Below are 18,896 nucleotides of genomic sequence, written 5' to 3'. Positions count from 1 at the left end.
CCACCAACACTGCACATTTTCAGGATTTCCTGTATTGCACAGGTGACAGTTTAATCACTTGCACTGGTGATGATTCCAACATCTGTGCAATGCTGAGGAAATCCTGAAAACACGCACTGTTGGTGGGCCTTGAGGACTGGAGTTGGGGAACCCTGCTCTAATGATCTATTGCCGCTTAAGCAGTGATTTTTATCAAAACTACACTAAGCAGCGCTGTATTTGAGATGTCTGGCCCTACGTTATGCTGTTCTCAGTTTAGGTGGCAAAAACCTGTTGACGGGTTCCCTTTAAGCCCTCTGCTCTTTCTGGGCCCAGTCTGTAGTGCTATCAATGACATACAAAAGGAGCTGTGAAAGTGTGCATAGAGCAGCTGTCAGTTATTGATAGAACTGTGCCCTGGATGATGAAAGTATACTTAATATTGAATTGTTTCACAAAAAAATGGTGCATGCAAAGTGGACTGCATTTTCATGGTGACAGGTTCTTTTAAAATATTTTGTGCATAGTTTTGTAAGAAGTAGAGAAGGTGCAAATCTAATGAAGACCTGGTCTCGCGGTCGTCCCTGCAATCCTAATAACTACCTCCCACATCCTTGGATCTTTATATTGATTAGCTTGCCTGACTAATCAAAAGGAGCAAGGGATGCTGTCAGGTACAAGGTGGATTTCATGGCTTGTGTCAAATGGCCATAAATTAATAATCTGGCTGCTGGACTGCTTGCAAATTTATTTACATGACTATATCCAGTAACTTGTTATATACACGCTCAGACAAGTGCAATGCGAGAAAATCTCCAATGCACTCGGCCCAATGTTAGACAATGCTGCAACTCAGCGAATTTTCTTCTTTTTCTCCACCCTAAACGGACTGAGGAAAAAATCGCAGCATTCAAGTGAATAGGTGCGCGAGAAACATCGGACTGTACTCTTATCATAGTGCAGTGTGATATACACACAGGCTCACAATGGAGAAGATGGGGAGATTAACCCCTCCCTCTCCTCCGCAGGGCCCGCCCTCAGCTTCGCAGCTGTGACCTGATTGCAAGATCCAATCAGTTGCATGACATTCGGCTCATACTCGCAGCATAGCCTAAGCCGGGGGTCATTAGCATATCGCATCCGAAGCTCTTGTATCAGCTGCCATACGCTAATGTGTCCGCAGCCTTAAGCATATTTCAAAAGTTCTCCACTAGTCTTATGGCTGTCACCAAAGACATGCTTGCAAGATTAATTTTTAAATACTTATGGAAACCATACACATTAAAATCTTTGGTAATATGATTAACTGAGTCTAGGTACTCTATCCCTGTAGTGAATGTAAAACCATTAGCCCATTATGGTACTTTTTTTTTTATTAGCTAGATACCTTGCAGATTGAGGAAAGATCTTAGGCAAAAAAATAAATTTGGCTGTATTACGGTTTGTTTTTACCATACAGTGTATAATGTAAAAAAAAAAATAATCAAGAACTACAGTGGAGAAAACGGTGTAGTGATTTTGCATACTTTGGGTGGGAAAAATCTATTCCATGTTTTTGTGTAACATTTATTTCACTGCTGTAGCACTGCATTGTTGAGATATTGCCTAATAATGCAAACCACAATCGTAATAACCATTAGGAACATGCTGTAGTGAATTAATGGATCTTAGAAATATTGTTTGCTCCTACAACAACACTGGTCACCCATCCACAGGAAATCTAACTCATACATCGATATGTAACGCCTTGGTGTGCATCAGTCACGAGAACATAAATGGGATAAGTAGTGCTATTTAAAAAGTGCAACACGACTATTTTAATAAGTGGTTTCTCCAAATTCACTACAAAATGCAACTTTTAATGTTGATTGCTAGCTCAGAATTATTCAGTGGCCATGAGTTAAATTTCCATCAGGTATGCTTGAGATAACCTCTACACAGTCCAAGTATTTAACTGACTGTGGCTTAGTCCAAGAATGGTTTGGTTTAGATCAGGGTTTCTCAACTCCAGTCTTCAAGGCCTCTCCAACAGACTTTTCCAGGATTTCCTCACCATTGCACAGGTGATGGAATTCGCAAGGCATCAGAAATTGCTATAGGTTCTCTATTGAATATTGTCAAATGAAGGCCTGGTGCTGGTGGGCTTGATCTCTGAAGTTGAGAAACACTGGTCTAGATCATTACCTTGCACAAATGTGAAGTAATTTAAAAAAAAATAGAAAATGTATTAAATGTTCCTAAAAATACAGTTTAAACTTGCAAACTATGCTTTCACGTTAAAAGGAAAACTGGCTACACTGTTCTGTCAGCTATCATCGTGCACAATATTCCACATCACTCCAGACTTTTATCAAGATTCGTATTGTATGAAGCGTTTACGGTTGCCACCATTTTGATATGTGGAATAATTTAGAGGTCTCCTACTTTAACATTGGTGGCCTATCCTGGTATAGGTCAACAATGTCTGATAGGCCAGGGACTGCACCTATTGCCAATTAGCTGTTGGCGGTGGTAGTAGGTGGCTGGAAATGCTTAGTTCCGGAACTTCTGTCTTCAGATAGTGGCTGTAGCTGGGTACTGCACATCTGCCTCCCTTTCAAATCAATAGTAGGCGGATGTGTAGTACCCGGCTGCAGCCGCGGAACTGAGCATTTCCTCCGCTAGCACCGTGAACAGCTGTTTGGTGGGGCTGAGACGTGTTAGACCCCGGCCGATCAGATATTGATTAATTTTCGTAAGGATAGGCAGTCAATGTAAAAGTAGTGGACTTACTGTCATGCCTGTCAAAGAAGTTTTCCATTTCACTGCAGTGTATCAGAGAGCTGTGGTAAGGAATTACATCATATATTTGCACAATACCAAATGTCAAGAGTGCCACCAATTTTCCTATGGCTACACTAGTTTGGTGTGTTAATAAAAATAAACTATCAGTGACTTCCAGTAAATGCCTCAGGAGGCAGGTAGTCAAAAATCCTTAAGTGATTGGAAAGACCTACAGCAAGATTTGGAGTCAGCAGCCACTAAAGGTACCGTCACACTAAGCAACATCGGTGTTGAGGCACAACTTGCTAGCGATGTTGCTGTGTGTGACATCTAGCAACAACCTGGCTCCTGCTGTGAGGTCGTTGGTTGTTGCTGAATGTCCTGGACCATTTTTTATTTGTTGCTCTCCTGCTGTGAAACACACATCGCTGTGTGTGACAGCGACAGAGCAACAACTAAATGTGCAGGGAGCCGGCTTCTGCGGACGCTGGTAACCAATGTAAATATCAGGTAACCAAGAAGCCCTTTCCTTGGTTACCTGATATTTACCTTCGTTACCAGCGTCCGCCGCTCTCAGCTGTCAGTGCCGTCTCCCTGCTCTCTGCACACGTAGCTGGAGTACACATCGGGTAATTAACCCAATGTGTACTGTGGCTAGGAGTGCAGGGAGCCGGCACTGGCAGTGTGAGAGCGGTGGACGCTGGTAACGAAAGTAAATATCGGGTAACCAAGGGAAGTGCTTCTTGGTTACCCGATGTTTACCCTTGTTACCAGTGTCTGCAGAAGCCGTCTGCCTGCATACGTAGCAGAGTACAATTAATTAATTAACCCGATGTGTACTGTGGCTAGGTGTGCAGGGAGCCAGCGCTAAGCGGTGTGCTCTGGTAACCAAGGTAAATATCGGGTTGGTTACCCGATATTTACCTTAGTTACCAAGCGCAACATGCTTCCACGTTTAGCGACGCTCCAGCGATCCCTGCCAGGTCAGGTTGCTGGTGGGATCGCTAGAGCGTCGCTTAGTGTGACATCTCACCAGCGACCTCCTAGCAACTTACCAGCGATCCCTATCAGGTATCGTTGTTGGGATCGCTGGTAAGTTGTTTAGTGTGACTGGACCTTAAGGTTTGAGGTTGCTTAGTAAGGAGCATGCTAAATGTCTACTTGCCCAAAGCACATGAGAAGTCTCCACTATGCACAAAACCATATAAATAATACACAGATGTATGATAAAACTTTAATTTTTATGGACGATATATCAGCAGTATGTCTGGAGGAAAAAGGGAGAATAGGAGGAAGAGAGCAGTCCAGCTACAGTAAATCATGACGGTGGTTCATTGATGCCTACTGTAAAGTGCTACCTCCAATAGGTGGCACTAGAGTTTGTCTACTTCCTCACTACTGAAGAGGCAATTTGCATATTTCCCAGAAGAGCATTGCAGCTTAAAGTCTTACCACTAGCGTACCGGATTGGTGTGTCAGTCTCCGCAAGAATAACTTTCCCTTTAGTCCCTGTCTTAAAATCTAATACAGCCACAACAGATATCAGATCTCATACTTTGCACTGACAAGGGACAACCATCCCAAGACACTGTGTCTGCAAATTGTGATTTGATCCTGCATATATCCTAAGCTATATGACAAGGCTCGTTAAACGGTCATTTTTTACTTTTAGCATTGCTACTGAGGGGACATTAGAATTTGTCTGCTTCCTCACTGAAGGCGCAACTTTTTTTTTTTATTTTATTTCCCAGAGGATGCGGCTTAAAGTCTCCTCATCACTGACATGCTGTAATGGTGTGTCAGTCTCTTAAGGAGAATAGCTTTCCTCTTACACCATGTCTTATTAGCCTCTCATACAGTCACATCAGAGCTCAAGCCTTGCACTGACGAGGGACAACCATCCTAAAACATGTCTGTTCTCACCTACCTACAGAGGTGTCCCTGAGTCAAGTGAGTGGAATTTAAGGAATAGGGGGTCACTTCCTGTTTCCCCAGAGTTATGTTTTACCAGTTATTCTAGGACAAGGAAACTCCTAAAAAAATTGCTACTAAGAAGAATATTAAAAGATGTGTCACATGCAGTATGAAACTGCCAGAAGATTATAGGAAGCAACTAAACTCATTGCAAAAATACCCAAAAAGAAAAGAGATTGTCTTAAAAATATATTTTATTTAGATTATTAGTCAAAAATACTTAAAACATACATAAAAACATATGTGGTAGGTCAGGATAAACAGTGGATACAGGGCTTAATATTGAACACAAGGACAATAACCCCACCAATGAACCAAACATTGCAATAAACAACGCATGAAACAGGAATCAACAATTTTTGAAATCTGAAATTCGAATGACTAGTGATGGGTGAATAGTAACTATTTGGTTTTGGATTAATCCTAGTGAATCCCAAAGTACTATTCCACTATTCATCACAAATAATGAACCTAATGCAGGTCAATGTGAAACCCAAGCCTTTTTTTCTGGGAAATCTTCAAGAAAAATGCTCAAGTTCCCTATTGACTTGCATTAGGTTCATTATTCATGACAAACACTTTAGTATTTTGGGATTCGTTACAAATAGCCTGAACCCGAATAGTTACTATTCGCTCATCACTACTAATGACCCATCCACTGGGACCAAAGGCAGAGGTAATGGAAAAGAAGTTCCAGAAGGCAGGTATTTTTTTTAACAGAGGCCTGTGAAAAACAATATGGATTTTGAATGATGCTGGTAAGACCAGGCGGAAGCCACAGGATTAATGACCACAGTAATTTTATAAGGACCAATAGACAGGGGTCCTAATTTTAATGAAGGTATTTTGAGTTTAATGTTCTTTGTGGATAACCATCCCACATAGGTCCAGACCAGACAAACATCTACAGTCAGCTGCACTTTTATATTTAGAATCCATGTCAAGCAAAGGTTGCTGAACCTTCCCCCAAGTATACGATAAAGATGAGACAAATAACTTCTCCCCAGGTATCCATGAGGAGTGCTCCTCCTGAAATGTACAGAACTGGGGATGCCAACCATAGACACAAATATATGGTGATACCCCCGTGGATTCATGACGATAACTATTAATGGCAAATTTGGTGAGATGAAGGAAAGAGGACCACTCTTCCTAATTATCAGATACCACTGTAAAAACTGTTCCAAATTCTGATTTATACGTTCATCAGACTGAGGGTGCAATACCAAAGAATAAGATAACTTAATCCCTAACGGAGAGCAAAAGGTTCTCCAAAACTTGGCAATGAACTGAGTTCCTCTATCCAAGACAATATCAGACGGAACGCTGTGGAGTTTAATGATTTCTCGAATAAAAACTGAGCTAAAGACTTGGCATTAGGTAAGGATGGTAAGGCGATAAAATGGAATTTTAGTAAGCCTATCCACAATCACCAAAATTACTGTATTACCAGCAGTGCAGAGAAAATCCATAGAAATGTCAGACCAAGGTTCACTGGGAAGATTCAAAGGCTGTAAATATCCTGAAGGATGAGAATGAGATGCCTTAGAATGCGCACAGGTGGCACATGCAGACACATAGGCTACCACAACCCTATAGATTTTGGGCGTCCAAAAGTGATGCAATATGAGATCAAGAGTTCCTTTAATCCCATCGTGATGAGCAGGAACAGAATCATGAAGTTCCCCCAAGAATTTAAGACAACGATTTAGAGGAACAAATGACTTGTTCACCAGAACCCCAGATGGCGCATCACCTTGAGCTTCTGCAATCTCAGATGCAAAATCAGTAGTGACACCACTATTCCCTTCTGAAGAATGGGGACAGCTTCCTCACAGGGTTATTGTTAATATTCTGTAGTAATTTTAAAAACCTAAAAATCATTGCAGAGCCTTAAGGTTTCCAGGACGGTCCTATTTTAATTTAGCCTCTAATTTAGAGGGATCTATCTGAAAGCCTGCAGCCAAAATGATATACGCCAAAAAAAGGAAGTTCCTGTATGGTATATGCACACTTTCCAAGTTTAGCATACAACTTGTCTCTGAGAATTTGTAGTACGTGTCTGACATGTTCCATATGAGACCATAATATCTTGAGTTTATGAGAATGCCTCTCAGATGTCTTAAAGACCATTTCCCACTCATCCCCTGCTAGACCCAGATCATATTACAGGCCCCTCTAAGGTCAAGTTTAGAGAATCATTTAGTACTGGCAATCTGATTAAAAAGGTCAAAAATGAGTGGAAGAGGATAAGAATCCGGAACCATTATTTGATTGAAGTCCATGCATGGCCGTAGCCAGCCATCCTTCTTTTTAACAAATAAGAATCCAGCAACAACTGGCGTCAAAGACGGCCTATTGTGCCCCTTCACTAAACTTTCTGTTATGTACTCTTTTGAGTCAGTCTCTCAGAGCCAGACAAATTAAAGAGTTGCCCCCGGGATCAACCTAATGGTCCAGTCGTAAGGCGTATGGGGTGGCAACTCTTGGCTTCCTTTCTCTGAGAACATGTCACAAAAATCAGAGAGAGGACCAGGAAGGCTAGTGGTTATCGCCAAAATACAGGCACCCAAACAGTAGGCTTTACAATATGTACTCCATTTTGTTATCTCCTGAGTTTGCCAATCTACGGTGGGGTTATGTAAGACTAACCAAGGAAACCCCAATACCACTTGTGCAACTATACAATATCTACAATAATGTATATAATATATGTATAATAGATATACAATCTACAGTAGAGTTATGCATAGCATTACTTGTTCTCATGTACATTAGATGGACACAGGGTCCTCAAAATTCTTGGAGATAGGGGAAAGCTGCAGCAGCTCATGTGAGCGAAGTAACCCAGATAAAGCCCACTGTAGTGAGGGGAAAGGTGATGTGACTTCTTTTGTTTGAGGGTCCTTGGCGCTTCCACACCTACTATCTGACCGCATGTGCTACAGCTTTCCCCTGTCACCAGGCATTTTGAGGACCCTGTGATCATCTAATATACATAAGAACAAGTAATGCTATGCATACCTCTATTGTGTGCATGAATTTCCAACACAACCAGGGATGCTGTGAGCAAGACCTCAAGTTGAAACGTCAACGCTTTCATTGCTTTCCCAATTGCACCTCTCCTCGCCTGTGTGACAATCCACTGTACACAATAAATTTCACTGAATTGCAAATACTTGATAGTGTAGTGAAACTCCATCCTATACTTCGAGACAAAATGTTCCATTGACCAGCACCTGGACCCTAAACACTTAGTGCGCAACATTGGGATTTACTTTGGAATAGATTGTGGACGCCATGTTGCATTTGCAGCGCCATCAAGGTTCTCAAACAGCAGAAACTTCCCAAAAGTGACACTATTTTGGAAACTACACCCCTCAAGGAATTTATAAAGGGGTGTGGTGAGCATCTTGAACCCATAGGTACGTCACAGAATTTTATATTATTGGGCTGTGAAAACAAAATACTACATTTTTTTTTCAATGAAAATGAGGCTGAATGCACAATATTTTAATTTTAACAAGGTTAACAAGATAAAATAGACCACAACATTTATTATGCAGTGTCTCCTGAATACAACATATGTGGTTGGAAACTACTTTTCTGGCGCAGTACAAAGCTCAGAATGGAAAGAGTGCCGTATCGGATTGCTGATTTGTTGGAGGGTGCCATGTCACATAGGCAGAGCCCTTGAGGTGCCAGAACAGCAGAATCTCCTATAAGTGATCTCATTTTACAAACTACACCTCTTAAAGAAATCATCTAGTGGTGCAGTGAGTATATTGACACCACATATAGTGACACCACATATACAGTACAGACCAAAAGTTTGGACACACCTCATTCAAAGAGTTTTCTTTATTTTCATGCCTCTGAAAATTGTAGATTCAGATTGAAGGCATCAAAACTATGAATTAACACATGTGGAATGAAATACTTAACAAAAATTTGTGAAACAACTGAAAATATGTCTTATATTCTAGGTTCTTCAAAGTAGCCACCTTTTGCTTTTATTACTGCTTTGCACACGCTTGGTATTCTCTTGATGAGCTTCAAGAGGTAGTCACCGGAAATGGTCTTCGAACAGTCTTGAAGGAGTTCCCAGAGATGCTTAGCACTTGTTGACCCTTTTTCCTTCACTCTGCGGTCCAGCTCACCCTAAACCATCTCGATTAGGTTCAGGTCGGGTGACTGTGGAGGCCAGGTCATCTGGCGTAGGACCCCATCACTCTCCTTGTTAGTCAAATAGCCCTTACACAGCCTGGAGGTGTGTTTGGGGTCACTGTCCTGTTGAAAAATAAATGATGGTCCAACTAAACGCAAACTGGATGGAATAGCACACCGCTGTAAGATGCTGTGGTAGCCATGCTGGTTCAGTATGCCTTCAATTTTGAATAAATCCCCGACCGAAGCGCCGCCCACGGGGCCAACCAGCACCGCAGCGACCGGTTTAGGTGAGTATTATAAAGTGTTTTTTATGTTCTCACAGCGGCCTGCGCTCTTATATACAGCATGAATGCTGTATATAAGAGCCCACTGGTGGTGGCCGCAGCTTATAGGCCATAAAACTGGTGACAGGTTCCCTTTAACTCTATGGCTGTACAGCTGGAGCTCCTCTAGTGCTTAAAGGGAACCTGTCAGCAGAAATTTTGCAATAAACCTAAAAGATTCCCCCTCTGCAGCTCCTCCTGTTTGCAGCTCTGCTGCAGTTGAGGTCAGCTGCACCTGCTTTGTAGTCATACCTCTTTATGGGTGTACCCAGCGAGGGGCAGGGGGGGGGCAGCTGCACCCCCCTAGAAGCAGGGGCAGGCACCTATTATGACCTGTCTATGTCAGGTAGCAGGTGCGTCAGGCAGCGCGGGTGGTGAGGAGAGGACAGGGCGGCATGGTGCATCAGCATCCGCCACCCACTAGTACCGCAGGGCAGGCTGACACTGCTCCCGCAGCCGCTCCTAATAGGAGCTGTAAAATCCTGTCCTCAGTGCCTGCCGGCCGCTCTGCACTGCAAATCAGCACAGCGGGGACTGGACTGGAGTGATGACATTGACATCATCACTCTGCGCCCCGTTGTGTCGAGTCCTGCAGTGCAGAGGGGCCGGCACAGTCACAAGCTGGGGAGACTGCTGGGAGGCTGAGCTGCTGCCACAAGTAAAAAAAAATGTAAATATTAAATCAGACAGTCTGGGGGGTCTGGGGAGCTGTTGTATATGATGGGGGGGGCTGAATATGGGAGCCCTATGGGGGGCCTTATATGAGATACAGCCCCCCATAGGGCTCCTATCATGTGAGCACTATGGAGGGGCTGTATATGACATGGGAGCCCTATGAGGGGCTGTATATGACATGGGAGCCCTCTGGGGGTGCTGTATATGAGATGGGAGTCCTATGGGGGGCTGTATATGAGATGGGAGCCCTATGGGAGGCTGTATATGAGATGTATATGAGAGACAGCTACTGTGGAACCATCTTTTAGTACCCTTCGAAGAGTAAAGACCTGGCTCAGGAGTACAATGGGAGAGAACAAACTGACTGGGTTGTGCTTGATGAGCGTCCATCAGAAATTCTTCAAGGAAAATCGTGACTGAATTGAAACAAAACTTTTGAACAAGTTTTCTTCAAACCCAAGAAAAATTATATTAATATAAGACATGTAATCAGAATAAAAATTTAAATTTATTTTCAAGCAAATAATTGTAATAACTAATAAAGCACTGCTAAAATTACATTTAATTCTCTTAAAATTTTCGTTTCATTCACCTTTTCCGTTGTAATATTTTACAACCTGAACGACCATGGCTTGCCCCCCTCTAGTTTTGATCTTGGGTACACCCATGTACCCCTTTGTGCTTAAATAGCCAGGTATTCCAGCAAGCTTTGTTGACTAGACAAATCATTTGTAGGAAAGCCGCCTTGGAGGAAGGAAGCTGCTGCGGATAGTCTTCAAGTCGTATCCTCTCCTCTTTTGGTTCTTTACTCCATGTTTATCTCCCTAACCATTTGTCTCTTTAGTGCAGTGGTCGGTCTAGTGAACATCACCTGCCTCTCACTAATCAGGGCCCCTCTCACTAATCAGGGCTTCTATAGGGTTTCTTAAGCCTGCTTTACACGTTGCAATTTCGCATACGATATCGTATGCGATTTGCAACACCCCCATCGTATGTGCAGCACGTTGAATTTGTTGAACGTGCCGCACATACGATTAACCCCCGTCACACATACTTACCTACCATACGACCTAGATGTGGGCAGCGAACGTCCACTTCCTGGAGTGGGAGGGATGTTTGGCGTCACATCGACGTCACGCAGCAGCCGGCCAATAGAAGCGGAGGGGCGGAGATGAGCGGGACGTAAACATCCCGCCCACCTCCTTCCTTCCGCATTGTGGGCCGGGAGCCGCAGGAGGCAGGTGAGATCTGTTCATCGTTCCCGGGGTGTCACACACTGCGATGTGCGCTACCTCGGGTACGATGAACAATATGACGTTGAATTCGTCAGGAATGAACGACGTGCATGCGATGAACAGTTTTTCGTTCAATCGCAATTGCACATCGCTGTCACACACTACAACATACCTTACGATGCCGGATGTGCGTCACTTACGACGTGACCCCGCCGACACATCGTAAGATATCTTGTAGCGTGTAAAGCAGGCTTTAGGAACCCACGATGCTGCTTGGCGACAGTTGCGAAAACTGTATAGGGACTGGTTAGGAGAGCAGGGACAGCTCAGTTGAGGTTAGGTGTCCAAGGCCCACTATTGTTATTGTGTCCTCAGTGTTTCCCCCTTTTCTGTGGTGTTTAGGTGTTTTTTCGTTGCACGTCAGACCTCAGTTGGTCGGAACACACTTGCCACATCTGTTGTATGTTCCATTACATCTAGCTAGCATTGAAGTAACACAGCATTTCAGAAAAGTAACATCATACATACAGTAAAATATGGTGGTGGTAGTGTGATGGTCTGAGGCTGTTTTGCTGCTTCAGAACCTGGAATACTTGCTGTGGTAAATGGAACCATGAAGTCTACTGTCCACCAAAACATCCTAAAGGAGAATGTTCGGCATCTGTTTGTGAGCTCCAGCTGAAGCACACGGTTTATGCAGCAAGACAAAGATCCAAAACACACCAGCAAGTCCACCTCTGAATGGTTTAAGAAAATTAAATTAAAGGAGTATTCCCATCTCCAAGATTCTATCCTAATATGTAGTAGGTGTAATAATAAAATATATTAGCAAATACCTCCAATTAGAAATGTAGTATAGTTCTTCCGATTAACTATATCGCCTACCTCATGTGCATGGCATTGCAGGACTGAGCCGAAAATCTAGCGTCGGACGCGATGGTAGCAGAGAGGTGAGATCATCCTCTGATGCTGGGCATTCGTTAGCATGTTAGCACAGCTAAAGGGGCGTACTAACATGCTAATGGAGCCGACTGGCCAGGGAACTAACGCCCAGGAGGCTAGTCCCCTCGCTCTTTAGCATACGGTAAAAGATCTTAAAACATACTCTTTCTAAAGATCTCTTTATCTATACTAGTGTATACAGGGACGGGTTAGGCAGGGATTAGGAATATGCACCCAGAACTGCTCGTAGTTCTGGGTCCATATTGGACCTGACAGGTTCCCTTTAAGTGTGACAAACATGCAAAAGAATAAGAAATCAGAAAGGGGGCAAACACTTTTTCAACATCACTGTATGTTTCACTAATTGTTATACCATTGAGAGGTGAAGAAAAAAATAATTGAGTTTTTACCACTTAAATGTTGTTATAGCTCCAGGATTTTACATTTTCACAAGGGAAATACATAAAAATGACTGCCTAATTATTATACAATTTCTCGTGAATGTGTCAATAATACTAATTATGTGACTATATAGTACCATCTGGCCACACGGTGAGACTCAGGAGAGTTATTTGACTTTTGGAGAGCAGACGTTTCCTATAGTTTGCAGACTCCATATACAGAACCCTTTAGTGTCAGAAGAGCAGAAACCTCCTTTAAATGGCCTCAATTTGTAAATTACACCCCTTTGGGAATTCATGTAGGGGTGTACTGATGATTTTTACTCCATAGGTATTTTCCAGAAACAAGCAGCAATGGATGTTGCAGAGTGAAAAGGGAAATCTGTCATTGTAGTGCCTATACATTGTAGTGCCCATACATTGTGCCAACCTTGAGCTTCTGAAGACCTGTACCCAGTGGCGTACCGTCCATAGAGGCAGGCCACGCAGCTGCTATGGGGGGCGTGACCTGAGGGGGCCCGCAGCAGCTGCCCGCTGTGTGTGTGTACTTTCACTTTCCTCATCGCAGCATGGGCGGGCTTCCCCGGGACGGTCACCAAGCAGCTGGGGGCCCGCACTGTTTGGATATCTCCAGGCGGCCGCAGCACGGAGATGCAGACACTGCACACAGCGCAGCCTCTGCTGTAGAGGGGGGAGTGGCCAGGCAGCGTCTTCTTCCAGTCAGAAAGCTGAGAGAGCTGCCAGGAGGAGAACAGCCAATCAGGAGAGTGGGCGGAGCTTGTTCAGTACAGTGCGGGAGATTCAACTTTGAAGATATGGAAAGCTAAACAGTGCAATAGGAGCAGAGCAAGGAGAGAGTTAAGCAAACAAGAAGAAGCTGAGAGCAGAAGCACCAGACCGAAAAAGCAGAGGAACGGAACACAGCCAGGGGGACCCACAAAACGTGGAGGCAGAAACCACTAACATCTCTCAGTGCACAGGAGCAGGTGAGTATAATGTGCAGATGTCTGCCTGTAACACTACAGAAACTGCCCTGTGCTGTGTCATCCCTGTGTGTAATATCTCTGTACTAAAAGGGAAACCATCAGTAAGCCATAAGTAAATGCAAGGTGCAGCGCTGTGCAGCAGAGCATGAAGCAGAGCCAATATACCAGCGATGTGCAACAGAGCATGAAGCAGAGCCAATATACCAGCGATGTGCAACAGAGCATGAAGCAGAGCCAATATACCAGCGATGTGCAACAGAGAATGAAGCAGAGCCAATATACCAGCGCTGTGCAACAGAGAATGAAGCAGAGCCAATATACCAGCGCTGTGCAACAGAGAATGAAGCAGAGCCAATATACCAGCGATGTGCAACAGAGCATGAAGCAGAGCCAATATACCAGCGTTGTGCAACAGAGCATGAAGCAGAGCCAATATACCAGCGCTGTGCAACAGAGCATGAAGCAGAGCCAATATACCAGCGCTGTGCAACAGAGAATGAAGCAGAGCCAATATACCAGCGCTGTGCAACAGAGAATGAAGCAGAGCCAATATACCAGCGCTGTGCAACAGAGAATGAAGCAGAGCCAATATACCAGCGCTGTGCAACAGAGAATGAAGCAGAGCCAATATACCAGCGCTGTGCAACAGAGAATGAAGCAGAGCCAATATACCAGCGTTGTGCAACAGAGCATGAAGCAGAGCCAATATACCAGATGTGGCACTGCAGAGGGGTATCAGAGTAGGAGGGACGCCGTACACAGCTATAGGCCTCCGCCACACATCCGTGAAAACCACGTCCGTGTAAAATGGGCCGTTTTTCGGGTCCGTTTTCCGTTTTTTAGGTCCGTTTTTATGGTATGTGTGGCCTGCGTGTGTATCCCGTATGCTAGCCGTATGTGCGTGTGGAATGTCCGTGTGTGCGTGAGTGAAATAACTGACATGTGTGTGTGTTGTCCGTGCGAAATGTACGTGTGTGATGCAAAATGTCGTTACTACATGTCGGAAGACAGAGTAGCGGGATGAGAATGAACTCGGGTGAACTTCACCCGACTTCATAGTCATGCCGCGGCTCTGTCTTTGTGCCGTGTACTGATTAGCGGTCACTTGTGAAGGATTCACCGGTGACCGCTAATCCCCCGAGTGACTGAAGTGTCCCCCCCTCTCTCATACTCACCGTTCCCCGATCACCGGCGCTGCACGGCGTTCACACTGCTCCGGCGGCTTTTTCTAATTTGAAAAAGCCGGCCGCTCATTAAACAATCTCGTATTCCCTGCTTTCTCTCCCCACCGGCGCCTGTGATTGGTTGCAGTCACACATGCCCACCACGCTGAGTGACAGCTGTCTCACTGCACCCAATCACAGCAGCCGGTGGGCGTGTCTATACTGTGCAGTGAAATAAATAAATTAATTAAAAAACAGGCGTGCGGTCCCCCCCCATTTTAATACCAGCCAGATAAAGCCATACGGCTGAAGGCTGGTATTCTCAGGATGGGGAGCTCCACGTTATGGGGAGCCCCCCACCCTAACAATATCAGTCAGCAGCCGCCCAGAATTGCCGCATACATTATATGCGACAGTTCTGGGGCTGTACCCGGCTCTTCCCGATTTACCCTGGTGCGTTGGCAAATCGGGGTAATAAGGAGTTATTGGCAGCCCATAGCTGCCAATAAGTCCTAGATTAATCATGTCAGGCATCTCCCCGAGATACCTTCCATGATTAATCTGTAAGTGACAGTAAAAAAACACACACACACCCGAAAAAATACTTTATTAGAAATAAAAAACACAAACACATTCCCTCATTACCAATTTATTAACCCCGACAAACCCTCCATGTCCGGCGTACTCCACGGACCTCCAGCGTCGCATCCAGCTCTGCTGCATGGAGGTGACAGGAGCAGCAGAAGACACCGCCGCTCCGGTCACCTCCACGCAGCTAATGAGATGAGTAGCGCGATCAGCTGCTGTCAGTCAGGTAACTCACGGCCACCGCTGGATCGGTGGGCGGGTAAAGCAGGGAATACGAGATTGATTAATGGGCGGCCGGCTTTTTCAAAATAGTAAAAGCCGCCGGAGTTATTATAACAGCCGTGCAGCGCCGCGCCGGAGATCGGGGAACGGTAAGTATGAGAGAGGGGGGGGAACTGACCGACAGACAGCTAGAGGGACAGATAAGACAGAGAGACCGACCGACGGACTGAGGGAGAGAACGAAACAGAAAAAGAAAAAAGACCGACATCACATGAAAAAAGCACAAAACGTACAGGGAGCAAACAGAGATGCGTCCGTGTCACTCGGACGTGCGCACAGACCCATTGACTTTCATTGGGTCCGTGCAGCGTTTTGCGTGCAGAAAACGGACATGCTGGCGTGAGACACGGACCAAAAAACGCATCACGGAGACGGACTCACAGACATAACCAAAAACGCAATTGTAACCGCTGAGATATAGTAACATTGGTGCACGTTTGGCCGTGTCTCCAGTATACACGGAAACGGACCAAACACGCACGTGTTTCACGGATGTGTGTTTCAGGCCATACATGGGGCTTCCTGACTGCTTCCCTCCTACTCTGATACCCCTCTGCAGTGCAACATCTGGTATATTGGCTCTGCTTCATGCTCTGTTGCAGAGCACTGCACAGAGTGATTACTTTTGGCTTGCTGACGGTTTCCCTTTTACTCTAAGGCTATGTGCGCACTGGGAAATGTAATTTTCTTGTGAAAATTCCGCAGACTCTCAAAGATTTCCTAACCTCCGGAAAAAATCCGCACCAAATTCCGCACCGAAATCCGCATGCGGATTGTTGCGTTTTGGTGCGGATTTGGTGCGGATTTCTTGCGGTTTTTCCGCAGGCAGTTCCCAGCGGGATTTTACAACGAAATTAGTGAAATCCCGCAGCTACCTGCGGAAAAGAAGTGACATGCACTTGTTTTCGCTGCGAGATTCCTGCAGCAAAACATGCAGCTGTCAAATTCCGCCCAGTGCGCACAGGATTTTTTTTTCCCATAGGATTTGCTGGTGATTCACTGCAGAGATGTTATGAACATTTTCTGCAGCGAAACATGCAGCAAATCCGCGGAAAATCCGCGGCAAAATCCGGTAAGTGCGCACAGGGCCTAATACTCTTTTGCAGAACATATTTAAGGGTCATCAGGCCTGCTTTATGCTTTGCCGCACAGATCATTTATCTAAGTCCTCCACCCCTTTTCTCTTTGGTCAGCACATGTATATTTCTGTTTTTCTTGGCATATTTTTGCACTCGTTGCCCCAGATCTACATGTGCACAGGGATTGATAGTTCCTGGGTCAGTGAATCATCATACTGGGTATATAGGATCCTATGTATTACTTTTTTCGTTATTTGATTGGATCACATAGATGCCCTGACATGTTAGCAGTGAACTATAGTAGCCTGTAATGAAGCTATGCATATGACTCTGTACTGGCTGTGTAGCACTACGCGTATTTAATCTATGTATTGTTATTGTGCATTATTTTTTATGGGCATATTATAAGAGTTCGTTATCATAAGTGCCACGTCTGATATACTGGGTCCGCTCCATGCTCTATTGCACAGAGCATTATTCAGGGATATCTGACTATCTTCTCTTCTATACTAATCCTTCTGCACCACCCATATCTGGTTTATTACACAATAAGTTGAATGTAGCTGTACGTATGTCTCTGCGCTAGCTGTGTGGCACTGCACATACGTATTCCAAGTATTGAATTGTTAAGCGCACTAACTGTATATGGGTATTGTATTACAGTAGGTTATCACACTTTTGCAGAGGTTGTCATTTGTGATTTGTTCATATTTTTAAAGGGAACCTGTCACCAGATTTGGTGACTATAAGCTTTGTCCACCACCAACGGGCTCTTATATACAGCATTCTAACAACCTGTATATAAGAGCCCAGGCTGCTGTGTAGAATGTAAAAAAAACACTTTAAGGCTATGTGCGCACATTGCGTAATTACATGCAGTTACGCTGCGCTTTGTAGCGCAGCGTAACTGCATGCGTCCTGCGTCCCCTGCATAATCTATGGAGATTGTGCAGGGGGCCGTGCGCACGTGGCGTTTTAGAGCGCAGCGCTTCGGCTGCTGCCCGAAGCGCGTGTTCTAAGAAGTGACATGTCACTTCTTCCGTGCGCTTTGCCGGCAGCTCCTGCTCTGTCTATGGCAGGAGCTGCAGGCAGAGCGCATGGAATCGGCTTTTTTTTTTTTTTCACTACGGACATTTTCGTCAGCGATTTGAAGCGCACACGATCTTCAGATCGCTGCAGAAATTTCTGCAGTGAAGTACGCAACGTGCGCACATAGCCTAATACAAACCTAAGGGGCAGTGCTTTGCAGACCGGTCGGATGGGTGTCTTTGTTCTCCGGTACCAGTGCCTCTTCTTTCGGCCATCTTTGTCCTCCTTCTTCTGAAGCCTGGGTGCATGGCGCATCCTACGTCATTCACACTCGCCGGGATCGAGGTCCCACACAGGCACACTATAATACTTTGATCTGCCATGTGTGTATTATCCCTGTACTGTGACATCAGAGTGCATTATCCCTTACGAAGGTCTAACCATAGCAATTTCGGTCAACCCCCACTTAGGTACAGAGAGTAAAATCTTGAGTGAAATATATAGTCATTAATGTACATAATGTTCAAATGTTGTGCGTTTGTTATTTTCTTTGAAAATCTGCATAATCATTTGAAAAAAATTGTTGATGATACCTGGAAAAGTAACCTGATTTTCTACAAGTTGATAATGTTGATAAATAAGGACCACTGGTCATTGGACTAGGAATGACCCGAACTCTCGCAGTGTAAATAGTTGCACCATGTGTGCCTACCAGAGTAATCCTTGTTACCATCAGGACGCTGATACCGCCACCAAGGAGAAGAAGGTTGGAGGAAAGGTCTGGGATAGAGATGGCCCAGACCTGGTCACCACAGGGACCGGTGATCTGCCTCCTTAGAGGGTTCTGGGGACCAGGACATTTGGTGGGTTGATGGGGGATTGCTGCAACGTTTAAGAAATGAGCCTCCCCTAAGTGGGAAGAATGTTATCTATTAACTAATAACCTTTTATTCTAGTTTAATAAAACTCTATTTTGCTTACAGCCCGAGGACGTGCTGTGTTTAACTAAGGGGGAATGTAGTTCCCCTGAGCCACTCAAGGCACTACAAGGAACTGAATCCTCTTGGGGATGCAGGGCCTACCCCCTGGGATCTGGAGTACCAGTGCCGATACCACCAAAGCACAACCAAAATCCTAGTTCTACACTCCACACTGAGTATAGAGGGTTAACCATGAAAGGGGATGGTCGCCTAGAGGTAGGAACGAGTCCCGGGATTAACCAGCCTGGTGGGAGGGGACAGGGAGTTGGTGGCACACAGTGAGGTGGGCGGACGTACCTGAGCTGGGTCTGTGCAACAGTGACCCGG

The 18,896-nt window shown here is 44.9% G+C and overlaps 1 protein-coding gene across 1 annotated transcript in view; it reads left to right on the top strand.

Annotated features, from left to right (window-relative positions):
• The first annotated feature begins 13,270 nt into the window (after positions 1-13,270).
• Positions 13,271-18,896, top strand: part of KIF27 (kinesin family member 27) — a 202,743-nt gene continuing 197,117 nt past the window's right edge. Inside the window, exon 1 of the mRNA XM_075318344.1 lies at positions 13,271-13,448. The gene's annotated coding sequence lies outside the window, so the exon portion shown is untranslated. The remainder of the gene's footprint in view (positions 13,449-18,896) is intronic.

This window comes from Anomaloglossus baeobatrachus, chromosome 1, assembly GCF_048569485.1.
Source record: "Anomaloglossus baeobatrachus isolate aAnoBae1 chromosome 1, aAnoBae1.hap1, whole genome shotgun sequence".
Taxonomy (NCBI): Eukaryota; Metazoa; Chordata; class Amphibia; order Anura; family Aromobatidae; genus Anomaloglossus; species Anomaloglossus baeobatrachus.
This window is presented reverse-complemented; position numbering and strand designations above follow the sequence as displayed.